The sequence below is a fragment of the Ascaphus truei genome, chromosome 11, assembly GCF_040206685.1.
Source record: "Ascaphus truei isolate aAscTru1 chromosome 11, aAscTru1.hap1, whole genome shotgun sequence".
Lineage (NCBI taxonomy): Eukaryota > Metazoa > Chordata > Amphibia > Anura > Ascaphidae > Ascaphus > Ascaphus truei.
In genome coordinates this window covers 59,615,477-59,638,496 of record NC_134493.1, presented here as the reverse complement: position 1 = coordinate 59,638,496, position 23,020 = coordinate 59,615,477, and the positions used below count along the sequence as shown (strand labels likewise).

The 23,020-nt window shown below is 48.9% G+C and overlaps 1 protein-coding gene and 1 long non-coding RNA gene across 4 annotated transcripts in view; both read right to left on the bottom strand.

Annotated features, from left to right (window-relative positions):
* Nucleotides 1-4,377: 4,377 nt before the first annotated feature.
* LOC142463008 (uncharacterized) lies at nt 4,378-9,468 on the bottom strand. Its single transcript, XR_012787334.1, has 2 exons — nt 9,311-9,468; nt 4,378-4,811 (listed from the first exon to the last, which is right to left on the bottom strand). It is a non-coding gene; the product is annotated as an uncharacterized LOC142463008 (long non-coding RNA).
* A 7,058-nt stretch (nt 9,469-16,526) lies between these two features.
* LOC142463627 (uncharacterized) overlaps nt 16,527-23,020 on the bottom strand; it is a 34,675-nt gene continuing 28,181 nt past the window's right edge. For all 3 annotated transcript variants that reach the window (XM_075566591.1, XM_075566593.1, XM_075566592.1), the window contains one exon: nt 16,527-22,421. The gene's annotated coding sequence lies outside the window, so the exon portion shown is untranslated. The remainder of the gene's footprint in view (nt 22,422-23,020) is intronic.

Genomic DNA, 23,020 nt, shown 5'->3' with positions numbered 1-23,020 from the left:
ACAGAATTAGGATGAAGCCATTTTGTTTGAATATTTTAGTCCGCCATCTTGTCTTGTCTCTGTGAGTCTTATTTCTATGTGAAGAAATCTGTGTGAAACAGACAAGGAATGATATTATGAGAAGCCTGTAAGGGGAAAATGTTTCTCATACAATGTGCGAAGTGGCAGAACTGACATCACATTTAACCCCATAATGATTTTTTAGCTTACATCAGTATTATTATGTATTACAAAATGAGGTAATATTTAGTGATGTGCAAGCCCCCCCATTAAGGGGTGGAGCTTTAGGTTTTAGGGTATAAATATATGGCATACCGTGTTATCTGGGGGGAGAGCTTTTTGTTTTGAAGCTGTCTTCGCTGTGTGCACTTGAAATAAACTCATTTGATAACTGAACTTTTGTTGTAACATTTTTACAGCTTTTACAAGATCTAGAGGCTTCTACAAACAAATACTGAATGAAACAAACAAACAAATAAACTTAATGCATAAAAATAATATTAAACACAACACCACTAATGAAAAGAATATAATACTCAGTAAATACAATAATAAAAAAAAAAAAGTGAAATATATAAACTACTTGGTACCTATATAAAACGAGCAATATAAAGAGTTGGTGATCAATATTCTATATATTGTTTAATCAATGACTATCAATTATTTATAACAACTTCATATTGCATAAAGAGTCTAAAAGTTCTCCATGTATTTATATTGTACCATTTCTATGACACAGCCATTGGCTTAAAATTAAGTGGGGGTGATTTTTTACATACCTAAAGTGCATACCTAATCAATTGATGCGGTAATATATAGGGGTTACTATCACTTGTACTGTATATAGAGAACTGGTATTACAGAGAAAAGACCTAAACCTTATAGGATGAATAGGAGAAAAATGGAGGCGACAGAGACCACAGTACTAGGTATCATACTAGGTATCCCCCCAAAAATACTTGAGATCGAATTCAACATTTCAGTCCTAATGGGGTTAGCGTGCGAAGTTCATAAATCCAAAAAGATTCACGTCTGGAAAGGTGGTTAACTGGGTTACTTCCTCGCCAGGGCAGTGTTAGTGCCTCAATGGCTTTGCAAATTAGCCCCCTTGGATTTTGTTGGTGTGCCTGAAGGAAATGACTCATCACGCTATGTGTCATCAAACCCCGTTTGACAATATGTGTTCGTATAGCCGTCTTTTAACACTTCTTGTGGTCATACCCATAACCCCACTGCAGACCGCATGGACACTCCAGGAGATAGATGACAAATGTACTGTTACAGCTGATGTGAGACAAGATCTTGTAAGATCTCGATGTGACATTGGAAGTAAATAATGTACTTGCACAACTAAAAGTGCAGGCTATGCATCTATTACAAATATCAAAGAGTGATAAAGTCGCAAGACGAAACGCGTCAGAGAATTGTTTCTTATGTCTTTTTAATCCGGGCTTTTATGCCACAATAAAGTTTTTTCTTGCACGTTGCCGCCAGCCTGACATCTTTTGCAGTGCTCAGAGTCCTTTCACCTACCTTATTACAAATATGATATCCTTGACTAATGACATTTTTAGGTTTAATAGAACGTGTTAGTGGGCAACTTGGTGCTAATCTGTTTCCAATATTAGATGCTTTGGTGAAAATAATTTTAGGTTGGGCAGGTAATATTTTGGCCAGATCTTTATCCTTTTAAAGGATCGGACAATGTTTTTGCAGAATTCTGTGTATTGCTGGTGCCATTTGATTGAATTGTGTAATAAAAGGCACTTCAGCCATTGTATTATCTGGTTTAACTTTGTATTTCAATAATTCATTTCTGTCCATTGTTTCCACTTCCATTATAGTGACATCTAGTTTGTGTAGAGGGTATTTTCGGTCCAAGAATGTATTTTTCAATTCGTGTGCCTGGATCTTAAATGACTCATTTGTGGAACTGTTGCGCTTCAGTCTAATAAATTGGCCTTTGAGGATGTTGTTAATCCAAGTTGGGTTGTGGTGGCTATCAGCCCTTAAATAATTATTATCTTGAACTTTCTGAAAGAACGTTTGAGTGTGAATAACATTTTGTGAGACAGAAATAGCCAAATCTAAAAATTCAATCAATTGAGGACTACTAGTGAAAATAAATTTAAGAATCCCTCCATATTTTGAGTGACCGATCCACTTACCAACCCCTACCCCATAACCCTACCGCACAATATCAACAGAGATTACTCAATTTTTTAGATCAAGGTCTTGACAAAGAAGTTCTGACAAAACAAGAGCACGAATTTCTAAACAATCCACATCCACGATTAAGTCCACGTTGTGAGAGGGGACCATCGGTCTCATTGCCGACTCCTGCCCCAGCCAATACAAGGAGACCATCCAAATCGGTATTTATACTAGACGGGACAACCAGTGGGGATCCGCAGACTACAGACGTCAGCAGTTGCCCTGCAGTAGATGTGCCACTAACGGGGAGGCGGGAACTTACACCGGAGATGCGAACGGGTCCCGCTTGTTCGCGTACAAGGGTCCGGACCACGCCAACTGCAGGGATGTTACCACCGCTCAGACTCGCCGCAAGAGCCGCCTCAGCCTAACAGCATACGCGCAGAGTGACCTGTCGTAACCTCTACGCGTTTCACACTACGTGCTTCGTCAGGAGAGCCTCCTGACGTTTCAAGTTCCCGCCTCCCAATTTCAGGTCTTAGGAATCTGTTCAGTCTTGCTACTAGCACCAATCTTGGTTATCACTTCATCCACGATCCTGGGCATCAATGTCTTTTTTATTTTTATTTTGTATGCTGTCTGTTTAGATCTAGTCTATTTAGAGAGATCTTTTCATGTTTTTTTTGTGTGGTTCATTGTTTTTAAACCCCTAGTGAGTGCATATGTACTGAGGTGGGGTTGGATCCTCTCGGTTTATGCTTTCTTTTAATTTATTTTATTTGTGGGTAATTACCTTTGTTTTAATAAATATTTTATGTATTATATCTAATCCCTGGTGCACATTGTGTGCATTTTATCTTGTTGTTTCACATGGTGTCCTCTGTATAGGGGTCACCTTGTTTTAGGAGTAAGTTGGGGAGACGCTCCACATCAATGCTGCAAAGGGATCAGTGCTTCCAGCAAACAACACATCTGTAGCATGAGCGCTGAATTTCTATTCCAATTCAATATGTTTAATACAGGTTGATTTAACTCTTACTTACATATTAGCATAAAGTGTTATTTTTAATAGTATTGCACTACAGTATGTATGTTTTTTCTTTTTGTTTTTCATGCCCTTGAACCACCATCTTCATTGAATTACCCAAGGATTTTGTGTTCATCATCATTGTATGGTTGTATAAACATTTATAATTTTTCAATTATTCTACTTGCAATAATATGTGCATATAGGTGCCTTATCTTTTTTGTGTTTTACACACACACACACACACGCACGCACACACACACACCCCTCAGTGGCATTAGGGGTTATGATGGCAATTACTGTTCATTTCCAGTGTGGTCACTTTTTTTTTTTTTTTTTAATAAAATCATACTTGCAAAGAACAGCAGCAGCAGCAGCAGCAGCAGCAGCAGCAGCAGCAGCAGCAGCAGCAGCAGCAGCAGCAGCATTCAAATGAAAGATAATAGGTAGGCTAAACAAAGTTATACCCAAGATACGGGATTGCTAATTTAGTTTCAGTGCCTGAGGTTCGATGGCACCAGACATCTAGCATTTGTATCATGTGACTGCCCCCTCCCCCGGATTGTATTAAATGGAAGTGGTGGGGTCTTCACGTTGGAGTAGCCTGCCCAATCTCCACTAGAAAACAAGCATTTTTGCCATGATATTAGTACTGTACATCATTAGAGCCTCTGGTGTGCCAGGTTTGTACAAGGACTCTCTAAAGATTAAAGCAGTATATGAAGTGCTTAGTTTTATTTTGGAAATTGATTTAACAGGATTGAAACCAGCAAGGCAGGGGTTCCCCCCGAGCTGAACTGCTCTACAGTATTTGCAGCTCTGGTGACCCATGGTTCCTGGGATAATTATTAGGTACTTGCTTTTCGATCCTATCCCATGAAAACAAATTGGCTGCCAAACTAAGGTCCAACAGGAAGCCACAACAAATGACATTGCGGTTTCCAACTGGATGATTGTGGGCGCCATCTTTAAAAGATCAGGAAGTGTACAGACACAGAAAACTGTAAGTATCTTGGTATCCAAGGAGTCCCTGGAGCTAAAAAGAGTACAGATTGTGTCTGTACTTTATGCAGACACAATCAAGTCTGATTCACAAGAGCTTTAAAGGTTCAGTTAATCTGGCACATTTGCTTGCTGAAAACTCAGGATATTAAATACAGAAAGTAAATATAAAAAGGGAAAAAGGGACAAGAACATTGTAAACAAAAGATATTTATTTACACATTTAAGAATTGCCATTAAACAACCTGCACCAGTTACAATCTCAGCTGACTCAACGTTACAAGACCCGCAACAGTTTCCGCTTCGTCTTCTCTGTAATTGATACTTTGGTACAAGATGTTTGGTTTAATAAATGCAGTCCATATAGAAAATTGTTTTTAGAAATAAGTTAATTATATAAACAATACCAAAACATTAAATGTACAAAATATATCTACAATCCTTAACATAGCCTGCTTGTAGACAGTTTAAAGTCTGCATATGGAGACATTTTCAGCAGTTCATAAGAAAACTTGCAGGGCACTGCATGTTGTTACTCAGCATCAAGACGTGGTATGACTGGGAGAATCAGGTTTCCAAAAGCAGAGTCTTGGGTTATGAAGTATCCCGATGAATGTGCATGCGCGTGCTGTGGTGTGAGAAAAACACAGTGCTAAGACAGTGAGCTAAAACATTTGATTTCCATAGTAATACTGTAATCATACATTTTGATGAACACTTGACTAAGCTATCATTAAACTTGACCTGAAGAAGAGAGGATAACTCTCGAAAGCTTGTCCTATGACATAAATTGTTAGTCCAATAAAAAAGGTATCACCTAACACTGAAGAACTCATTTATTCTGCACTCTATATATATATATATATATATATATATATATATATATATATATATATATATATATATATATATATATATACACACACACACACTGTACTGTTAAAAATTGATAGTTTAGAGATTTCAATAATTGCACAGTATTCATACCAATATCTACTAAGGTTGTATCCTTTCACTTTTGGTTCTGGCTCTAAACACTTTTCCTGTTTCGGCGTCGCCCGAGCGCTATTGGTTTTGTAACATTGTTTTTAAAAAAATGTCAAAATAAGCAGAAACTTTTCCCAAAACTGGTGCGAACTGTTTGTAAACATTTGTGAGTTTTTGGTTCATGAATGTGAAAGTGCCCAGAATAAACGTAAAAGTTTGCGACATTCTGGTATTGAAACTATAAAGCTGCCATCCAACCGTCTCTACATCTTTTGGCAAAAAGCTTAGTTCACACTTATTAATTCAATTAATAAATAGTCTATTCTATTGTTTTGAATAGGATTTTTTTTCTTGTTTTGCTCTAATTTAGCTTTAATCTACAGCTTGTGTGTGGAGAGCCCAGTTTCTCCTCACAACTCGTACAGCCTTTTTCTGTAAAGTGCAAAGAGACGCAGAGGTCCCAAAATGGGGCCGGCGCGTCCATAATGGCCCGTGCCTCTAGGGGGTACTTAAAGTGCCTTCCTTTCCTTCCCCCCACCATGAGGTTTGGTGGATTTGCGCGCGAATCAACAAGGGGAGGGGCTAATGGGGCGGGCTATTTAAACACTGCGCTTGCAGGAACTGATCACTGATTCTGTTTTCTTCTCTCCCTGCAGGTCCCTGTGGCTCCTGATCGTGATCACCGATCCCCAGCACAATGAAGCAGCCCAGCAGATCCCAGCCTCCTGCATCAGCAGCCCCACGGAAGCAGCAGCCCTCCCCAGCCGGAGACTCAGAGAATCAGCCCGGCATGCCAGCTCCGCCCCCCAGCCTCACTCCGGTGCCTGCTCTGTGCAGAGCAGGGAAATGCAGACTGCTTTACTCCCCCCTCACAGAAAAACGCCCCCCCCTCCCCATGCTGCCCTGGTCACCTCTCCCTAGGCTGCCCTGGTCACCTCTCCCTAGGCTGCCCTGGTCACCTCTCCCAAGGCTGCCCTGGTCACCTCTCCCCAGGCTGCCCTGGTCACCTCTCCCCAAGCTGCCCTGGTCACCTCTCCCCAGGCTGCCCTGGTCACCTCTCCCCAGGCTGCCCTGGTCACCTCTCCCCAGGCTGCCCTGGTCACCTCCCCCCAGGCTGCCCTGGTCACCTCCCCCCAGGCTGCACTGATACCCTCTCCCCATGCTGCCCTGGTCACCTCTCCCCATGCTGCACTGATACCCTCTCCCCATGCTGCCCTGGTCACCCTTCATGCTGCCCACACCATCCCCTCTCCTGCTGACCAGACCACCCCCCCATGGCTGGACTGAGCCACCCCACGCCGTTCACCATCCCACCCACCACCGCAGCGGCGTTGCCCCCCGCCGGGTTTCCCCTGCCCTATGCCCAGGCGTATTATGCCCCCCACACGCATTACACCAATGCACCTTACGCCCACGCGCCTCCCCAACCCCCTCTGTACGCACCCGCACATTACACGCATCACGCCCTTGCGCCGTATGTGCCCGTCCCCTAAGCGCCATACGCACCTGCGCCCCCCGCACCCGCCCCGGTGCCATATGCGCCACTGCCCCACACACCCACCCATGTGCCTTATGCACCCACGCACCACGCACCCGTCCCTTTGCCATACGCTCCTGGCGCACCCACGCCAGCCTGGGATCCATCAACGACAGCCCCACTGCCGCTGGCTACGGGGTGGCACCCAGTCACCCCCAGTGTCCCGGGCGCCCCCTGGCAAAAGCGCTGGTACCAAGGGCGCTGGGAAGCGTCGCCGATCCGGGGAGCGCTAACAGGAGCCGTGCAGCGAGTAAAAAATCCAGGACCGGTAACCCAGGTGTCCAGGCCGCAGGATCAGGTGAGCATGATAAGGCCGTGTTGGAAAATGAGGATGTTAGTGATGTGGGGTCGGTTAGGACAGGGTCGGACTGTGAGTCCCAAGGGTCAGACAGTGACGATAGTGAGAGCGCTAGGGAAAGCAGCGAGTCAGACGCAAGCAGCGGCGCAGACAGCGACGAGACCCCAGGGATAAAGCGCATAAGGAAGCAGGTAGAAGCGTTGAGCAAGGCGGCAAAGCGGAGTAGGACAGATAAGGCAAAACGCAAAGCGCGCAAAGACAAAGGGGCGGCTTCCACCCACAGCGGGGAGGATTTGTTTGCGGTCGAAACTAGCTCCCTGTACACACACCTGCCCAGGAGAACACAGAGAGACATAGGTAACAGGAAGTATGTGGATATGTTTAAGCTGTCTGTAAAGGGGCGAGCAGAGAGGAAACGTATGCGAGAGGCGGGCGAGAAAGGGCAGGTAGAAGTAATGCGAACTGGATTATGGGCTTCATTGTGTCCGGGGACTGTTTCCTTTCAAAACATCCCAAGGAATTGCATAATGTGATGAAATACATGAGTGTGATACAGAACATACATGACGAACACGGAGGGTCAGCGTGGCGGGATTATGATGAGCATTTCAGGCACAGGTGGCAGGGGGATACACGGTTTAGTCTGGGGAAGATGGACATGGAATTGTGGATGAAGCTAGTGGGAAACAGGAAACAGGGGGGTAGCGCGCCCTTTCCCAAGGGGCCGGGCGGTCGGCCCGGGAGTGATTCAACAAGCAGGGGCAATAAAAGGGAGTGTTGGGCGTTTAATGATAAACACTGCAAGCTGGGGGTGGGTTGCAAGTTTAGACATGTGTGTAGCCGGTGCGGGGGTAACCACCCCGGCAAGAAGTGCTTCAAAGGCCCTGGGCAACCGCAGCCAGGGGAGAGGGAAGGCCCACCACCGGTCAGCCTTAGCGGTGTGGGCCGTTGGCTAAAGGGGTACCCCGACCAGGAGAAGGTGGGGTTTTCTTGGAGGAGGGTTTAGAAGGGGGGGTTTTCACATACCATTGGGGGGGGGGGTGAGTTAAAGGAGATAAAATTGGGATGTATGGTGGGCCCATGCACATCCCCCCCCCCCGTATTGCTCAGTTAATTATTTCCCCGGGTGCAAAATATATATATATATATATATATATATATATTCAGGCTAATACAACACCTGTCATACCCAAGGGGGGTATGAGGCCATTGACCCAAGTTACGCCGGATACAATACCAATCAGTCGACACTGCCATAATGGATAATTAAGACATATGGGAAGGAGCACTATTAGTAAAATTGACATAGAAGCAGCCTTCCCGGCTGTTACTCTGGGCCCCCAGCAGCTTCAGATTCACAATCAAATGCCTAAAAGGGGTACATTAGGGCCGGCAGGCGAGTAATTAAATAATCCTCTAACATGTTTTCTGTCTTCACAGTGGGGGCCCCTCGATATTTTATTAATAACATGCGTAGGCCTTTGCAAGCGATCAGCAGTCAGGGTTTAGGGTCACAGCTTGGGGTGTGGGATGAGTCCCCAGTAAGTGGCCTTATTGGGTCGTCCGGGTGGCGGAACTGTCATCGTAGGGACACCATGAATACCCGAAATGGGGCTCCACCCGATGCGGATGGGCCGCCAGGTAACGGTCCCCCTGAAAAGATTGTGCGGGCTGGAGGCGCCGACGCAGGTGGTCAGGCGCTGTACCCCTGGCACCAATCTTAGGCAGCTGGGCTCTATCCTATGCGGGTAGGCCCAGGCGGCTCTGATAAGGGGGAACTAGGGGCCGTGGAGAGTGTCTCTCCAGGTGAACGGTAGACGGGGGCCGTGGAGAGTGTCTCTCACGGCGGAGAGTGTCTCTCCAGGTGAACGGTAGACGGGGGCCGTGAAGTGTCTCTCGCGGCGGAGACTGTCTCTCCAGGTGAACGGTGGACGGGGGCCGTGGAGAGTGTCTCTCGCGGCAGAGAGTGTCTCTCCAGGTGGGCGGTAGATTAGGGCGGGTGGAGGAGGGCTCCCCCCGCCGGAAGATACCGAGAATAGGGATGACAAAGGACTAAGATTATGGCTGACAGTTATTTTCAGATATTGTTAAAACAATAAAGCTGTGAGCATTTTTACTTCCACAAAACTGTGTCGTCTCAGTTTGTTAGAGGGGTGTAAGTAAACCACGCAGTAGGCACACTAACCCGTTATAGCCCCGATCCGGCAAAACTGCAAAGATTATTGAGCTGTGGTGAGACAATTTATCAGTGCATCATGTACATATTCTGTGGAGGGAGTATAGATTTCCATCATGAGGGACTTGCCTGAAGTGCAGCCTTCTGTTCAGCTGCTATGTGCTGTTGCTCTGCATGGTCAGACATGAATGATAGCTGCCCATCAATGTACATCCCACATGGAAACAATGAATTGCAATGGTGAAAATTATTTATTCAATTAATAATAGAATCTTAAATACCTGAATCTCATGCCAACCAATGAATGATTGATATGTATCCCAGGTATGGGCCATTAGGATTTAATGAATCACATAGTGACTATCTTGTAAAAAAGAGGAAGAAAAAGAAACACTGTGAAGACTGAATTAGGATGTTCAGACAAATATGCATACATAGGTAGTGTAATGATAAAAAGATAATTATCTACTTATTGTATATCTACTCAACCTATTTATTGAGGATTGGGAAAGTACTTTATTAAATACTAGCTGATAAACCCGGCGTTGCCCGGGCGTGGAAGGGCAGGGGGCATGGAGTGGAAGGGCGGGGGGGAGGGGCGTGGAAGGGCGGGAGGGGGGCAAGGGGTGGGGAGGGCAAAGGGCAGGGGGGCAAAGGGCAGGGAGGGGCGAGGGCAAAGGGCAGGGAGGGGCGGTGGGGGGGCAAAGGGCAGGGAGGGGTGGGGGGGGGCAAAGGGCAGGGAGGAGCGGGGGGGGCAAAGGGCAGGGAGGGGCGGGGGGGGGGCAAAGGGCAGGGAGGGGCAGGGGGGGGCAAAGGGCAGGGAGGGGCAGGGGGGTAAAGGGCAGGGAGGGGCGGGGGGGTGCAAATGGCAGGGAGGGGCGGGGGGGGGGCAAAGGGCAGGGAGGGGCGGGGGGGCAAAGGGCAGGGAGGGCAAGAGGGCAGGGAGGGAGGCAAAGGGAAGGAGGGCCAAAGGGCAGAGAGGGGCGGGGGGGCTAAGGACAGGGAGGGGCAAGAGGGCAGGATGGGGCAAAAGGGCAGTGAGGGGCAAAAGGGCAGTGAGGGGCAAAAGGGTAGGGAGGGGCAAAAGGAAAGGGAGGGGCAAAAGGAAAGGGAGGGGCAAAAGGAAAGGGAGGGGCAAAAGGAAAGGGAGGGGTGGCAAAGGGCAGGGAGGGGTGGGGGTGGCAAAGGGCAGGGAGGGGCGGGGGTGGCGAGGGGCAGGGTGGCAAAGGGCAGGGAGGGGCAAGGGTGGCAAAGGGCAGGGAGGGGTGGGGTGGCAAAGGGCAGGGAGGGGCGGAGTGGCAAAGGGCAGGGAGGGGCGGGGTGGCAAAGGGCAGGGAGGGGCGGGGTGGCAAAGGGCAGGGAGGGTAGGGGCGAAGGGCAGGGAGGGTGGGGGCGAAGGGCAGGGGGTGTGTGAGTGAAGGGCGGGGGTGAAGGGCAGGGAGGACGGGGGCGAAGGGCAGGGAGGGCGGGGGCGAAGGGCAGGGAGGGCGGGGGCGAAGGGCAGGGGGTGTGTGAGTGAAGGGCAGGGCCGGAGGGGGCGAAGGGCAGGGCCGGAGGGGGCGAAGGGCAGGGCCGGAGGGGGCAAAGGGCAGGGCCGGAGGGGGCGAAGGGCAGGGCCGGAGGGGGCGAAGGGCAGGGCTGCAGGGGGTGGGTGTGAAGGGCAGGGAGGGTGGGGGTGGGTGCAAAGGGCAGGGAGGGTGGGGGTGGGTGCGAAGGGCAGGGAGGGTGGGTGCGAAGGTCAGGGAGGGTGGGGGCGAAGGGCAGGGAGGGTGGGGGTGAAGGGCAGGGAGGGTGGGGGCGAAGGGTAGGGAGGGTGGGGGCGAAGGTAAGGGAGGGTGGGGGCGAAGGTAAGGGAGGGTGGGGGCGAAGGGCAGGGAGGGTGGGGGCGAAGGGCAGGGAGGGTGGGGGCGAAGGGCAGAGAGGGTAGGGGCGAAGGGCAGGGGGTGTGTGACTGAAGGGCGGGGGCAAAGGGCAGGGAGGGCGGGGGTGAAGGGCAGGGAGGGCGGGGGCGAAGGGCAGGGAGGGCGGGGGCGAAGGGCAGGGGGTGTGTGAGTGAAGGGCAGTGCCGGAGGGGGTGAAGGGCAGGGCCGGAGGGGGCGAAGGGCAGGGCCGGAGGGGGCAAAAAGCAGGGCCGGAGGGGGCGAAGGGCAGGGCCGGAGAGGGGGGGGTGAAGGGCAGGGCCGGGGGAGGTGAAGGGCAGGGCCGGGGGGGGTGAAGGGCCTGGCCGGGGGGGTGAAGGGCCGGGCCGGGGGGTGAAGGGCTGGCCGGGGGGGTTAAGGGCCGGGCCGGGGGGGGTGAAGGGCCGGGCCGGGTTGGGTGAAGGGCCGGGTCGGGTGAAGGGCCGGACCGGATGAAGGGCCAGGCCGGGGGGGGGTGAAGGGCCGAGCCGGGTGAAGGGCCGGGGGGGGGGGGGGTGAAGCGCCGGGGGTGTGAAGCGCCGGGCCAGGGGGGGGTGAAAGATCCCTTCCCCTGCGGTTACTTACCTCGCACCGGGCCGCGCTCCTCCTCGGGTTCCTCGGCGGTCTCCGTTCCCCCCGGCGATGCGGAGCTGAGACGCTCAGGTGAGGAGGTGGTGTGGGCAGCCGGCCCGTAAAGCTCCCGACTGAGAGAGCCGGAGCAGCGCTCGTGGGGATGGTGAGCTGGGGGCGCGGCCTCTAGGCCTGAAGGTGAGAGCGGCGAGAGCGTGCTTTGGGGGGGGGGGAGCGGTCTGTGGGAGGGAGCACCGGGGGAGAGGGAGCACCGGGAGAGAGGGTGAGCACCGGGAGAGAGGGTGAGCACCGGGGGAGAGGGAGCACTGGGAAAGAGGGTGAGCACTGGGGGAGAGGGAGCACCGGGGGAGAGGGAGCACCGGGAGAGAGGGTGAGCACCGGGGGAGAGGGAGCACCGGGAGAGAGGGTGATGTTGAGGTCCCGCGGAGTGGTGATAGGGGGGGTTCCGTTGTTGCGGGCCAGCCGCGGGGGGGTGGTCAAGGCCGGGCAGCCGTTAAGGAGGGTGGTGTGTGTGTGTGTGTGTCTGTGTGTGTGTGTGTTGAGGAGGGTGGAGTGTGTGTGTGTGTTGAGGAGGGTGGTGTGTGTGTGTGTGTGTGCGTGCGTGCGTGTGTGTGTGTGTGTGTGTGCGTGCGTGTTTGGCCCGTCACTCCGCCTCAGGCCAATGAGAGGTGTGCGGGGGCGGGCGGCCCAAGGGACCAATGAGATTTCCCCTAGGGACACCGGACATAAAGACAGGCATACAGTGCTTTCACTAATATTATAAGATAAGATCCAGCAGGAAAACCAGGAGAACCAGCAGACTCAAACTTTGTATCCCACAGTCACCTGTATAACAAAATGAAAAGCAAGTATCTTACGGCTTAGGTGTCCATGCCAACAAAGAGTCTCTATGGCTATGATGAACTTACTCATTGATACATTTACCATAAATGTGTACTTGTGTAAGTGATAATAAAAGGAAGAGAACCGTAATAATAATTGATTATAGATCTATCCTATCATTAAATATACGTGTATAAGTGATTATTTATTAATAAAAAAATATTTATAATAATTAATATAGTGTCAATAAATATAAGTGTATATGATTGTTAATGCCAATAGTGAACACTTGCCGAGAGCACTTTTTCGGCGCTTACTGCATAGAGCCCATAGTTCTTTCTCACAGGACCCTCGAAAGCAGGATATGCTATTTTCAGAAAACGAGATAAACATACAGCATCTTCCGGGTTAAATCCATTAAGAAATAATCTGCCCAGAAAAACTGTATATATATTTTTGCTTACATGAACCACAGATGCTAATGGATACACGTTAAGAGGATTCTAAGAACATGGAAAAAACACATTGCTCTTACAGCCGAGTGCTACCTAAGAGGGTGTAGAATTGAAACAGAAGCCGTTTAATGACATTCCAAACTCATGAAAGAACTTGTGTTCTTGACATTCTGCTATAGTGCTTATTTGTATTGTATGTCTTTATTTATATAGCGCCAAAAGTGTACTCAGCGCTTCAAAGAATACAGTACAGGGAATTATAATGATACACTAAGTGCAGCAAAATCAGACAATAGGAAAGGAAATCCCTGCCCCAAAGAGCTGACAATCTAAGCGGTTTAATGGGAAACTTACAGAGACAGCAGGGGAGGGAATAAGTGCTGTAGATGGCAGTGCTTGGTCACAATGGGTGGTACTGTAGGAGTGACTGAGTGTGGGACACTAGCAATGAGGGCAGACTGTTGCTTGATTTGTGGGGTAAAATTTAAGGAAGGTCAGTGTTAAATGAAAAGGTTAACACCATTTACAGGGGAAGAGGTTGCGGGGAGGCATGAGGGAGATCAGGTGTGTATGTCTGGCTTCAGGATTATTTGTTACATTTGACTTATGCAGATTATTTGACCATTTTTTTTTAAATCTTGAGAGCTCCTGATACATGTAAAGAGTAACATTGTTTACACTTTCTTTTTCTGAGTTAATTGAACCATGAATAGATGCCAACTTGTATAACATGCCTAATACAGACATAACATATGTCAGTATGTTTGTAAAACATTGATAAACGTTTCCACTCAATGAATGCTCACTCTCTTTCTGTTCCATCTTCAAAATCATCAAGGTTACTTTTCACTTCCCTAGTTATGGTTTTACCAAGGACCATACAGGAAAGATCTTTTCTTGCATATATGAAGCTATAAGAGAAAAGTTCCCTGGATTGGCCACAACACAAAGGTCACACTTTGCTCCTTGGCATTGTCACTGCCGGTGAACCTAGTTCAAATCTCAGTGTCAGCACCATGTGACCTTGGGCAAGTCACTTTACTTCCGTGCTTCAGGCACCGATAATTAGATTGTAAGCTCTTCGAGACGAGGACTAGTTGTGCTTGAAAAATCCTATGTACAGGGCTGCGTGCACGGTCAGCGCTATATAAGAATATATTATTACAATTACTCTATTCCAAAACGTACTTCGGTAAAACGTAAATTCTGTCAACAGAAAAGATGTATTGTATTGTTTCATAAGCTACTGACCACACCACTAATTTAACAAGTCTACACACACGGGCATACTCACAAAGTGCTATATATTCTTGCTCATTAAACTCCATTCAAGTAAATGGCGATAAATAAGCAAAACACAAACACAATCTTATAAGGGTAATTCTAGTCTCGGGCATTTGGGTTCAGGGCATTGACTGCAGCAGGGATTTTAGGTCAAATACAACTCTCCCAGCTGCATCAGATTATCTAGAACAGTGATTTTCATCCAGATTCGATGGAACTCCGGGGTTCCGCGGCCGCCAGGGAGGGAGAGCTGGGACAGGCCCGGCAGCGCAGCGGCGCCCCATATAGCAATGACGGCGGCTTCCAAGCACAGCTGCGGCAGCCGACCGGTCATTGCTATCTTTCCTCTCCCTGCTCCTTCCGGCGCAGGAAGTCACGTCAAGTTCTGGCTGATAGGACGGAGAGGAAGGATTGGGTAAAAGTGCGCGGTCTCTCAGCAGGGTGTGTGTGTAAGTGGGAGAGTGTGTGTGTGTGTACGTGTGTAAGTGGGAAAGTGTGTGTGTGTGTAAGTGTGTAAGTGTGTAAGTGGGAAAGTGTGTGTGTGTGTAAGTGTGTAAGTGTGTAAGTGGGAAAGTGTGTGCGAGGTTTGGCAAATTCCTTTTCGGGTTTTTACATTCTGGTTCGGGATTTTGCTCTTGCTCGCCCTCTGTGGTTGTATCGTCCATTTTTGCTCCTGACAGCTTCCTTTAAAAGGACAACCCTGTTAGCAGGAAGTTGCCGAGCAAAGTTACAGTTTCCTGCTGTGTCCATGCAACGCGTTTATATGCTTTTTGTCTCTCACGTTACCAGACCCGGCTCATGTACCTTGATTACCCTTGTCTTCCGCCTGCCTGAACATTGCAAGTACCTCGACTAACCTTTGATTTTAGCCTGCCTCAACCTCTGCATCCACACCGACTACGCAGCTCTGCTGCCAGCCCTGACCTTCAGATTACGACTCACTACTCTATCCGGACTCTGTCGCTCGGCTCAGGTCGGTTCTTTCACCTTCCTACCTTAGCCCGGTGGGTCTGCTTCCTGCTTGAGACGAGCAGTGTTTGTGTGTAAGTGGGAGTGTGTGTGTGTGGGGGGGGGGGGGGAGAGTGTTTGTGTAAGTGGGAGTGTGTGTGTGTGTGGGGGGGGGGAGGGGGTGTAAGTGGGAGAGTGTCTGTAATTGGGAGAGAGTGTGGCAGAGTGTTGATAATTGGGAGAGAGTCTGGCAGAGTGTCTGTAATTGGGAGAGAGTGGCAGAGTGTCTGTAATTGGGAGAGTGTGGCAGAGTGTCTGTAATTGGGAGAGAGTGTGGCAGAGTGTTGGTAATTGGGAGAGTGTGGCAGAGTGTCTGTAATTGGGAGAGAGTGGCAGAGTGTCTGTAATTGGGAGAGAGTGTGGCAGAGTGTTGGTAATTGGGAGAGTGTGGCAGAGTGTCTGTAATTGGGAGAGAGTGTGGCAGAGTATAGACAGTGACAGATGGTGGGTAAAAAAAGTGACAAAAACCCTCCACAGTAAAGCATACAGCAAATGGAAATATTACTGTATGCTCATTTGCATGTCTTAGACAGGTCTGCAACCCTGTCTTTCACCATTATCGCCTAGCACACAGCACTTCCACTGCAGCAAGGGATTCTGGGAAATGACATGCAAATGAGCACACAGTACCACCTTTTGTTTCAAGCTCATATTACACGAGCAACCCTTAAGCCAATGCCTGCTGCTTAACACACAGCTTTTAAGCATAGGCTGGGGTGAGATACAAAGCCAGTAAACCCACTCACAGACATGTTTCAACCTTGATGGGTATCATCAGTGTGAGGTTGGTTGTGCTGGCTATGCTGGTTTGAGACTAAGAGTAGGTATTCATGCAAATTAACATACAGTAATATTTCCATGTGGGACTGAGTATAATAGATCAGAACTGTAGTATATGTATAATACGCATTCACACACAAAGTGATGCCGTGCCCTGATAACAGAGAACAGTAAAAAAGGACATAACATATTATATTTTGGGGGCTAAAAATTGAGGTCACAATAAAAACGAAAATACAAATATTATTGCTAGACGTTAATAATGATCTTACACAGAAAGACAAACTCATTGCTGTTGACTGGAAGCTGTCATCCTGTTTTGAAATGGTAATATGAAAGACAATCATTCTTTTTTAGGTGCTAGTGACACCATTTCTACTCCAGTTTATACTGTATATATTTCTTACACTCATTTCATTATATTTACTTTATATATTTAAATTTTCTAGTGCCCTGGTATGTGTTTTGCAATAACTATTAAGAATAATTAATACTAATGTAGCCCTTTTTGTGAACCGGCCTGACCCACCCAATCTCACATTGGCCCCTGTGGTCTAACCGGTCCCTTTCCTTGCGGCACACCTCTTCTAAGGGACTACTGGTAACTGTATCACACCTGTGGCTCCAGGAGATCTGAGCCTCCGCTAGCTGGGAGCCTGGGGAAACCCTTACCATTTACCTGGTGCAGCGCCTCCACTTACCCAGGATCCCCGTTATGAAAGATAGCCCTGGGTAAGAAATACAACAACAACACATATATGATACTAACACTTTACTTGATAACATAGAACCATAACACAACATAACCTTATGCAATACTGGAGCACCTTATGCCCAATGTCTGGTGTTCCCACCCAGTGTCCTGTAATCCCCCACACCCAATGTCCCGTACTCCTACGGAGGTCGTGGGTGACTGCGCAGTCACTAAATTATCTGTTAGGCCTGTTGGTGCAGATATGTAGAAATACCTTCCGAGCACTCCGATGCTCGGGCCTGCTACACTCTTCTCAAAGGGTCAGACGTGCGATGCATCCGTCTGATCCTTTCCAGGTAACTTCTCCAGGAACCCCAACGAGGGTCCCACCGCTTCACGGGAACACAACAGAATCACGGCAACACCAACCGCATCATGGGAACAGCAACCGCATCATGGGAACAGCAACCGCCGCTATCCCTGTCTATCCCTAACTAACCCTAAAGTGACAGGAACCCTAACCTAGGGCCTGTCACTGATGTACCGCAACCTGGGGTGGCTTGGGGAAAACTCCTAGGGCCTGCGGAGTAATAACCTGCCCCACTCCCCTAGCTACCCAAGTCCCTAATCCTCCCTAACATCTATCTACTCGCTACTCCTAACATGCCTGCAGCAGACACACAGCTCTCACCGTCAGCCTGCAGACTTTCACACACGCTGCACACACTGCGCCCAGCACATGCAGCGACAACACACCCCATCCACTGGAACCCGCAGCAATTACCCACTGCTCGCACTCTGTGCCTATTTGCCAGTGCGCACAGCACTACCCGCTGTGGCACTGCCAAACCTGCACCTTTCACACCTAAGGGTGACCTCCCTATCTAGGGCCGTCCCTCTTCAGTTACCCCCTGCCCTTACCGGGAATTGGGGCCTGCCTGGGGACCTAAGGAGAACCCTTACCTGGTGCCGGAGTCACTCGCTCCCTGCACCCTTCCTTCTCCTTCCTTCTCCTCAGCCTGACTGACGTGTGCAAAGCCCGGGAAATGTATCTATATTCCCGGGCTGAGCTTCCTCCAGCCCTATTGGCCACTATCAGGCACCTGGTGCCTATCTCCCTATGCCTCCTGGGAGTTGTAGTTCCCAGGAGGCTGCCTAAGCATTGGGGCCGCGTGCGCACTTGCCCTGCGCATGCGCGAACACCTAATGGCCGCCACAACCTCCCTCTACCCTGTCCTGCCCTCGCGCGATCTCTCCCTAGCCTTCCCTGCGCTTGCCGCCTACTGCGCATGCGCGAACTAACGCGCAATGGCGGCGCCCTCTCCTTCAGCCGCCGAGCCGGTGGCAACGCGATCGCGGCCTTAGCGACGGCCCGATCGCGTCCCCGGCAACCGGCCTGCACCGCAATACCTCGCGCTGCTCCCTGCACTGGCCCCCACCCTCGCGAAGTGCCGGCGGGTCCGTCGCAGCCTCCGGCGGCACCCGCTACCACACGGCACTCGCGGAGGGGGGCCAGAAAGTGTAAATTTACCTCAGGGCTACACTAATATTAACAATAACACGAACATAAAATATATATATTTTCAGCAGCAGCAGCAGCAGCAGCAGCAGCCAGTGCATGTATAAACACACGTCTATCAGTCTGTGTTACCCGCGGTCGCTGGAGAAGGAGCAGGAGGAGGAAGAGGCGCCGCTATCTTGCTCAGCGTCTGGTTCGCGTTGGGGGTGGCAGTCACTTGGTTGCTAAGCAACAGGAGTGACGCTAATACTGCTGCGGCGTCCATCATGAATTTGTCCCTTTTACGGTTTCGTCTTCTCTGGAGGGAACATACTTTACAGCGGTGTTGTGGCTACCTCAATGTGAACGATTATAATATAAAGTTCACATTTAAAAGTAGCCCTCAATCCATTAATTTTTTGGATCTATCTTTGTATATAGTTAATGTAACGGGTTTTCCCCCACCCACTCGCAGATAATACTGTGGAGGTGTAGGAACATGCAAGGTTACGCAGGTGTGGTGCATTACCTGTTGGCTCACAGGAGGGCTGAGCTTCCGCCACGGGGAACCTGGGGTACATACATCTTATACATCTCTAGGTGCAACGCCTCCACCTGGGAGGGATCCCAACGGAGTGGGAGGAGGCCCTCACAGGAAACAACCACACAAAGCGAACGAATGTAAAACAGGACTGGCTTTACTGCATAACCAACTATATCTACATACATCAACACAACCGTCATGCGCCACGGCGGACGCTAACCACTCTGGGCGTCACGGCGGACGCTACCACCTCTGGCGTCACGGCGGACGCTAATCACACTAGGCGTCACGGCGGACGCTACCACCTCAGGCGTCACGGCGGACGCTAACCTCCCATAGAGTGCTCCCACCCTGTGTCCAGTAACCCCCACCCAAATGTCTCGCACCCCCAAAGTCAAATACCACTGTGCATGTGTATGTGTGACTGCGCAGCCACTATGTCTGGTGATAGGCCTGGTTGGTGCACGTGAGTTGCAGGTTACCTGCCCGGGCTCCAGCCACGGGTACCGCGATATCACCGGAGATCCGCCCGATCCGACGTTGTCCTCCACACCGCGTTGGGTGAATTCCAGCGCGGATAATATCACTCCTAGTCCCAGGGTCTTTCATGGTGTTCTGAGCCCAGAACCCACCTCGCAGGGCCGCACGGCTGTAGCACTGTGTTCCTGACTAAGCTACCAATAAATGGGTCAGTGTCCCTATCTAGGGCCTGTCCCTATACTCCACAAGCTTTTAAGTGGCTCAGGACCTAACTGGGGGCCTGGGGGCTGCTGGCCTAATGCAGAGGGTCACTGACCCCTGCATCCACCTCTTACCCCTAGCTGGTCCGGATCCTGACTGCCTGCGTGGCTGCAAAACCCAGCGAAAATGTATCTATTCTCTCCCCAGGCAATCCCTCAGCCCTATTGGCTCCCTGGAGTCAGGTGTATCTGCCCCTATGCACCCTGGGGGCTGGCAGACTCATCTCGCGCATGCGCGAGCTATCTGGGCTTCCCGCGCTGGGCTGTCACTGCGCATGCGCAACAGCCCTAACATGGCGGCGCCCTGCTCACCGGCCGCCGGGGACCCCAGCAACGCGATCGCGGCCTCGGCAACCGGCCCGATCGCGTCCCCGGCAACCGCCCGACCGCTCCATAGCAACCACCCGATCGCGTCATGACAACCGGCCGCATGCCCACACCGCGCGCACGCAACGAGGAAGGGGGGGTGAGTGCGCGAGGGTGGGACCTGGCTACATTAATAACACCATACAATCTAAAACGTATTACAAGGAAACTAATGCAAATACTTATGTGTTGGCATCCAGTCATCATTATCCGAAATGGATTAAAAATATCCCCAAGGGACAAGCATTAGGTGTAAAGTTTATGGAAAGGAAATACAATAAAAGAGTTGTTCAGAATGCCATTGATTTGGCGAGTAAGACAGATAGGATCACACTGATCCATCCAAAAAGGAAGGTTCCTACCTTGCCTGTTAAAGCTGCAGTTCAGTCTTTATTTTTATTTTTACTTCAATAGTTTCAAGTGGGCAATCTCTAATTACCTAAAGAACTGTATAGCTGCCAGTCAATTCGTTCTCCATGTATTGATCGGCGAAATTTGGTGACATAATTAGTGAAGGGATCTGTTTATATTCTGCTTCAGTCCGTCAGTGGAAGCTCATGAATATTCATGAGCACTCCTGCACTGACATGTGCAAGAGGGAGGGCAGTGCTGACAAAGGGGTGTGCCAGGGCTTGTGACAGGACATGAAGGGGCAGTGCCTCAGCAAATGGCTGTTAAAATAGAATACAAGAAAATTGGTCTTTCAAAGTTGTTGTTTTTTAAAACAGAAAATGCTAAAAGTATTTTTTCTTACTATAGAACTGATTTATTAAAAAAACCACGCATGCAGGATATTGCCTGAACTGCAGCTTTAAGGAATTCCTTCCGTTTATTACCCAATTCAATGGCATGTTTCAAGCTATCGCTAGAATCTTTAATAAACATTGGGGAATTCTACAGAGAGACCCCATTCTAAATTCCATAATACCCTCCAAACCTCAAATTGTTTATAAGAGGGCGCAAAATCTTAAATCCCAATTAGCACCTAGTTGCCCGAGGAAAAATTCACGTTCCGGCTCTTGTATGTGGCTTGGAGATCTTAAGGGATATCACATTTGTAACAAATGCATTGGGTGTAATTATGGGCGGAAATGTAAAGAGTTCAAATCTAATGTAACAGGTAAAGTTTATGACATCAAAACCTTCATTAATTGTAAATCCAGTTTTTGTGTCTATCTACTGGAGTGTCCTTGCGGATTACAGTACGTAGCCAGGACAGGGAGACCCCTCAAAAGAAGATTTGCAGAACATGTATATAATATTAAGAGGGGTCTAGAGACCCACAGTGTGTCCAATCATTTCAAAATTCTAAAGTTTTTTTCTGAAGTTTTTCTGAATTTTCTGTTATTCCATTTTTATATATTATTTTTTATACATTATTTTATGTATTTTATGGTTTTATGGTGTTCACATTAATATATTGTATTCACCTTCTCATTTATAGTGTTAATGGTAGGTCTTAGTGTGTTTGTTAACCCCACTGATGACGTCATCATGGCTCCACCAGTCCACTCACCTAGACAGCTATTATATTGTTTGGCCATTTAAGGGTTAAATTATAAGGTATTTAAGACATGGGATTGTTACTGGCTCCACAATTCCCTGAGGAAGTGAAAAATTCCCATCACGAAACGCATAGGGAGGAGCCAATATTGAAGTGCCAGTCAGGTGATCTGGCCATCATACTGACGCCATCACTACGGGCCGCAGTTGCGGAGTCACGTGGGGCGCATATTGTGTGTACCGGACACACAAGACATCAGGAGGACTGTGAGATACCGGGAGATATCGTGTGGGGGTCCCTAACATTTGCGGCACTTCTGATTCAATGCTTTTAACTAACAGGAACATTGTGAGTATGTTTCTGTATATGGAGGTTTTACAATAAAATTTTAAACGTTATTGCGCAATCCATTTCTCTCTTTATCCCATGATATTGAGATTTATACTGCCTGTAGACAAAGACCGGTTTGAAGATCCAGCTGAACCAGGGATGTTGCGTGGGGTTCGTGCAGCTCTGGAGAAGACAGGACTCAGATGGTTCATCGTACAGATTCTCTCCACTGTGTCATTTATTCCTATTTCTAGTAAGTAGGCATTATTTGGGACATTCGTTGGGAAGGGAATTAATTTGCTGTACAATACTGCGCAATGCCCTGTCCCTGCTTTTGTCTCTTCAATCAGAACCATCATTTACATTAAGAGAAGTTTCACGTCATAGTGGAAACTCAACAGGAAGAAAAGACTCTTCTTTATTCATCACAAGGACTCTGATTGGTTATATCCTTTGAGGACTTTATCACCTTCATCATCTTTATTTGTATAGTATGTTGGTCACCAGTTGTTATAGTTTCACATCTTTGTGAAAGATATCCTAGATTTAAATTGTGGGAAGATAATTGAAGTCTTAGCATAACTGAAGCAGGGATTCTGGGTAATGATATGCAAATGAGCCCACAATGTAACAGGATAATTCCGATATCAAAGAGTGCAACTTCATTACACATATATCTCATCAAGACTGTATCCCCTTCAGGGCCGCCAACATAAATGTAGGGTCCTAGGACAAATGAAAAGAGCATGTCAGTCCCCCTTAATCCTCCCCGTCCCCCCCCCCCCCGCCCCCAGCGCACTGTGGTCTCTGAGGGGGCGAGAAAATATGGGACCGGGGGGAAGGAGTTATTGGCCTGGAGAGGGTAGTTATGGAGTTGAAAGAGGAGGGGGGCAGAGAGAGGGAGATGGAGAGATAGGGGTGAGAGAAGGAAAGGCGGGTGAGAGGATAAAGAGGGGAGAGAGGCCTGGAGGATTGAAAATAAAATTAACAAAGAAGTAGGGAGAAACACGAGCTCCAACAGGGGTATCGGTACCACACAGAATGGCCTAATCACCCAGGATTGGGAGGCCTATTACAGTGACTATAACACACATACATGCGCAGCACTTGGGTGAACTGTGATGTTATGATTTGATCTGTACTTTGTATGTATTGATCCTAATCCTAAGGATCACATGGTTACTGATGACCTGTTTGTTATATCTATTTGTCCTATTCATAAATCTGTTATATCTATACTGGTGCAGTGCCCCCTTTTTACGGGCCCCGCGCACATGTATTGGCTAACATACATATACGAACTTAGGCCCCCACATCAAAGTCTG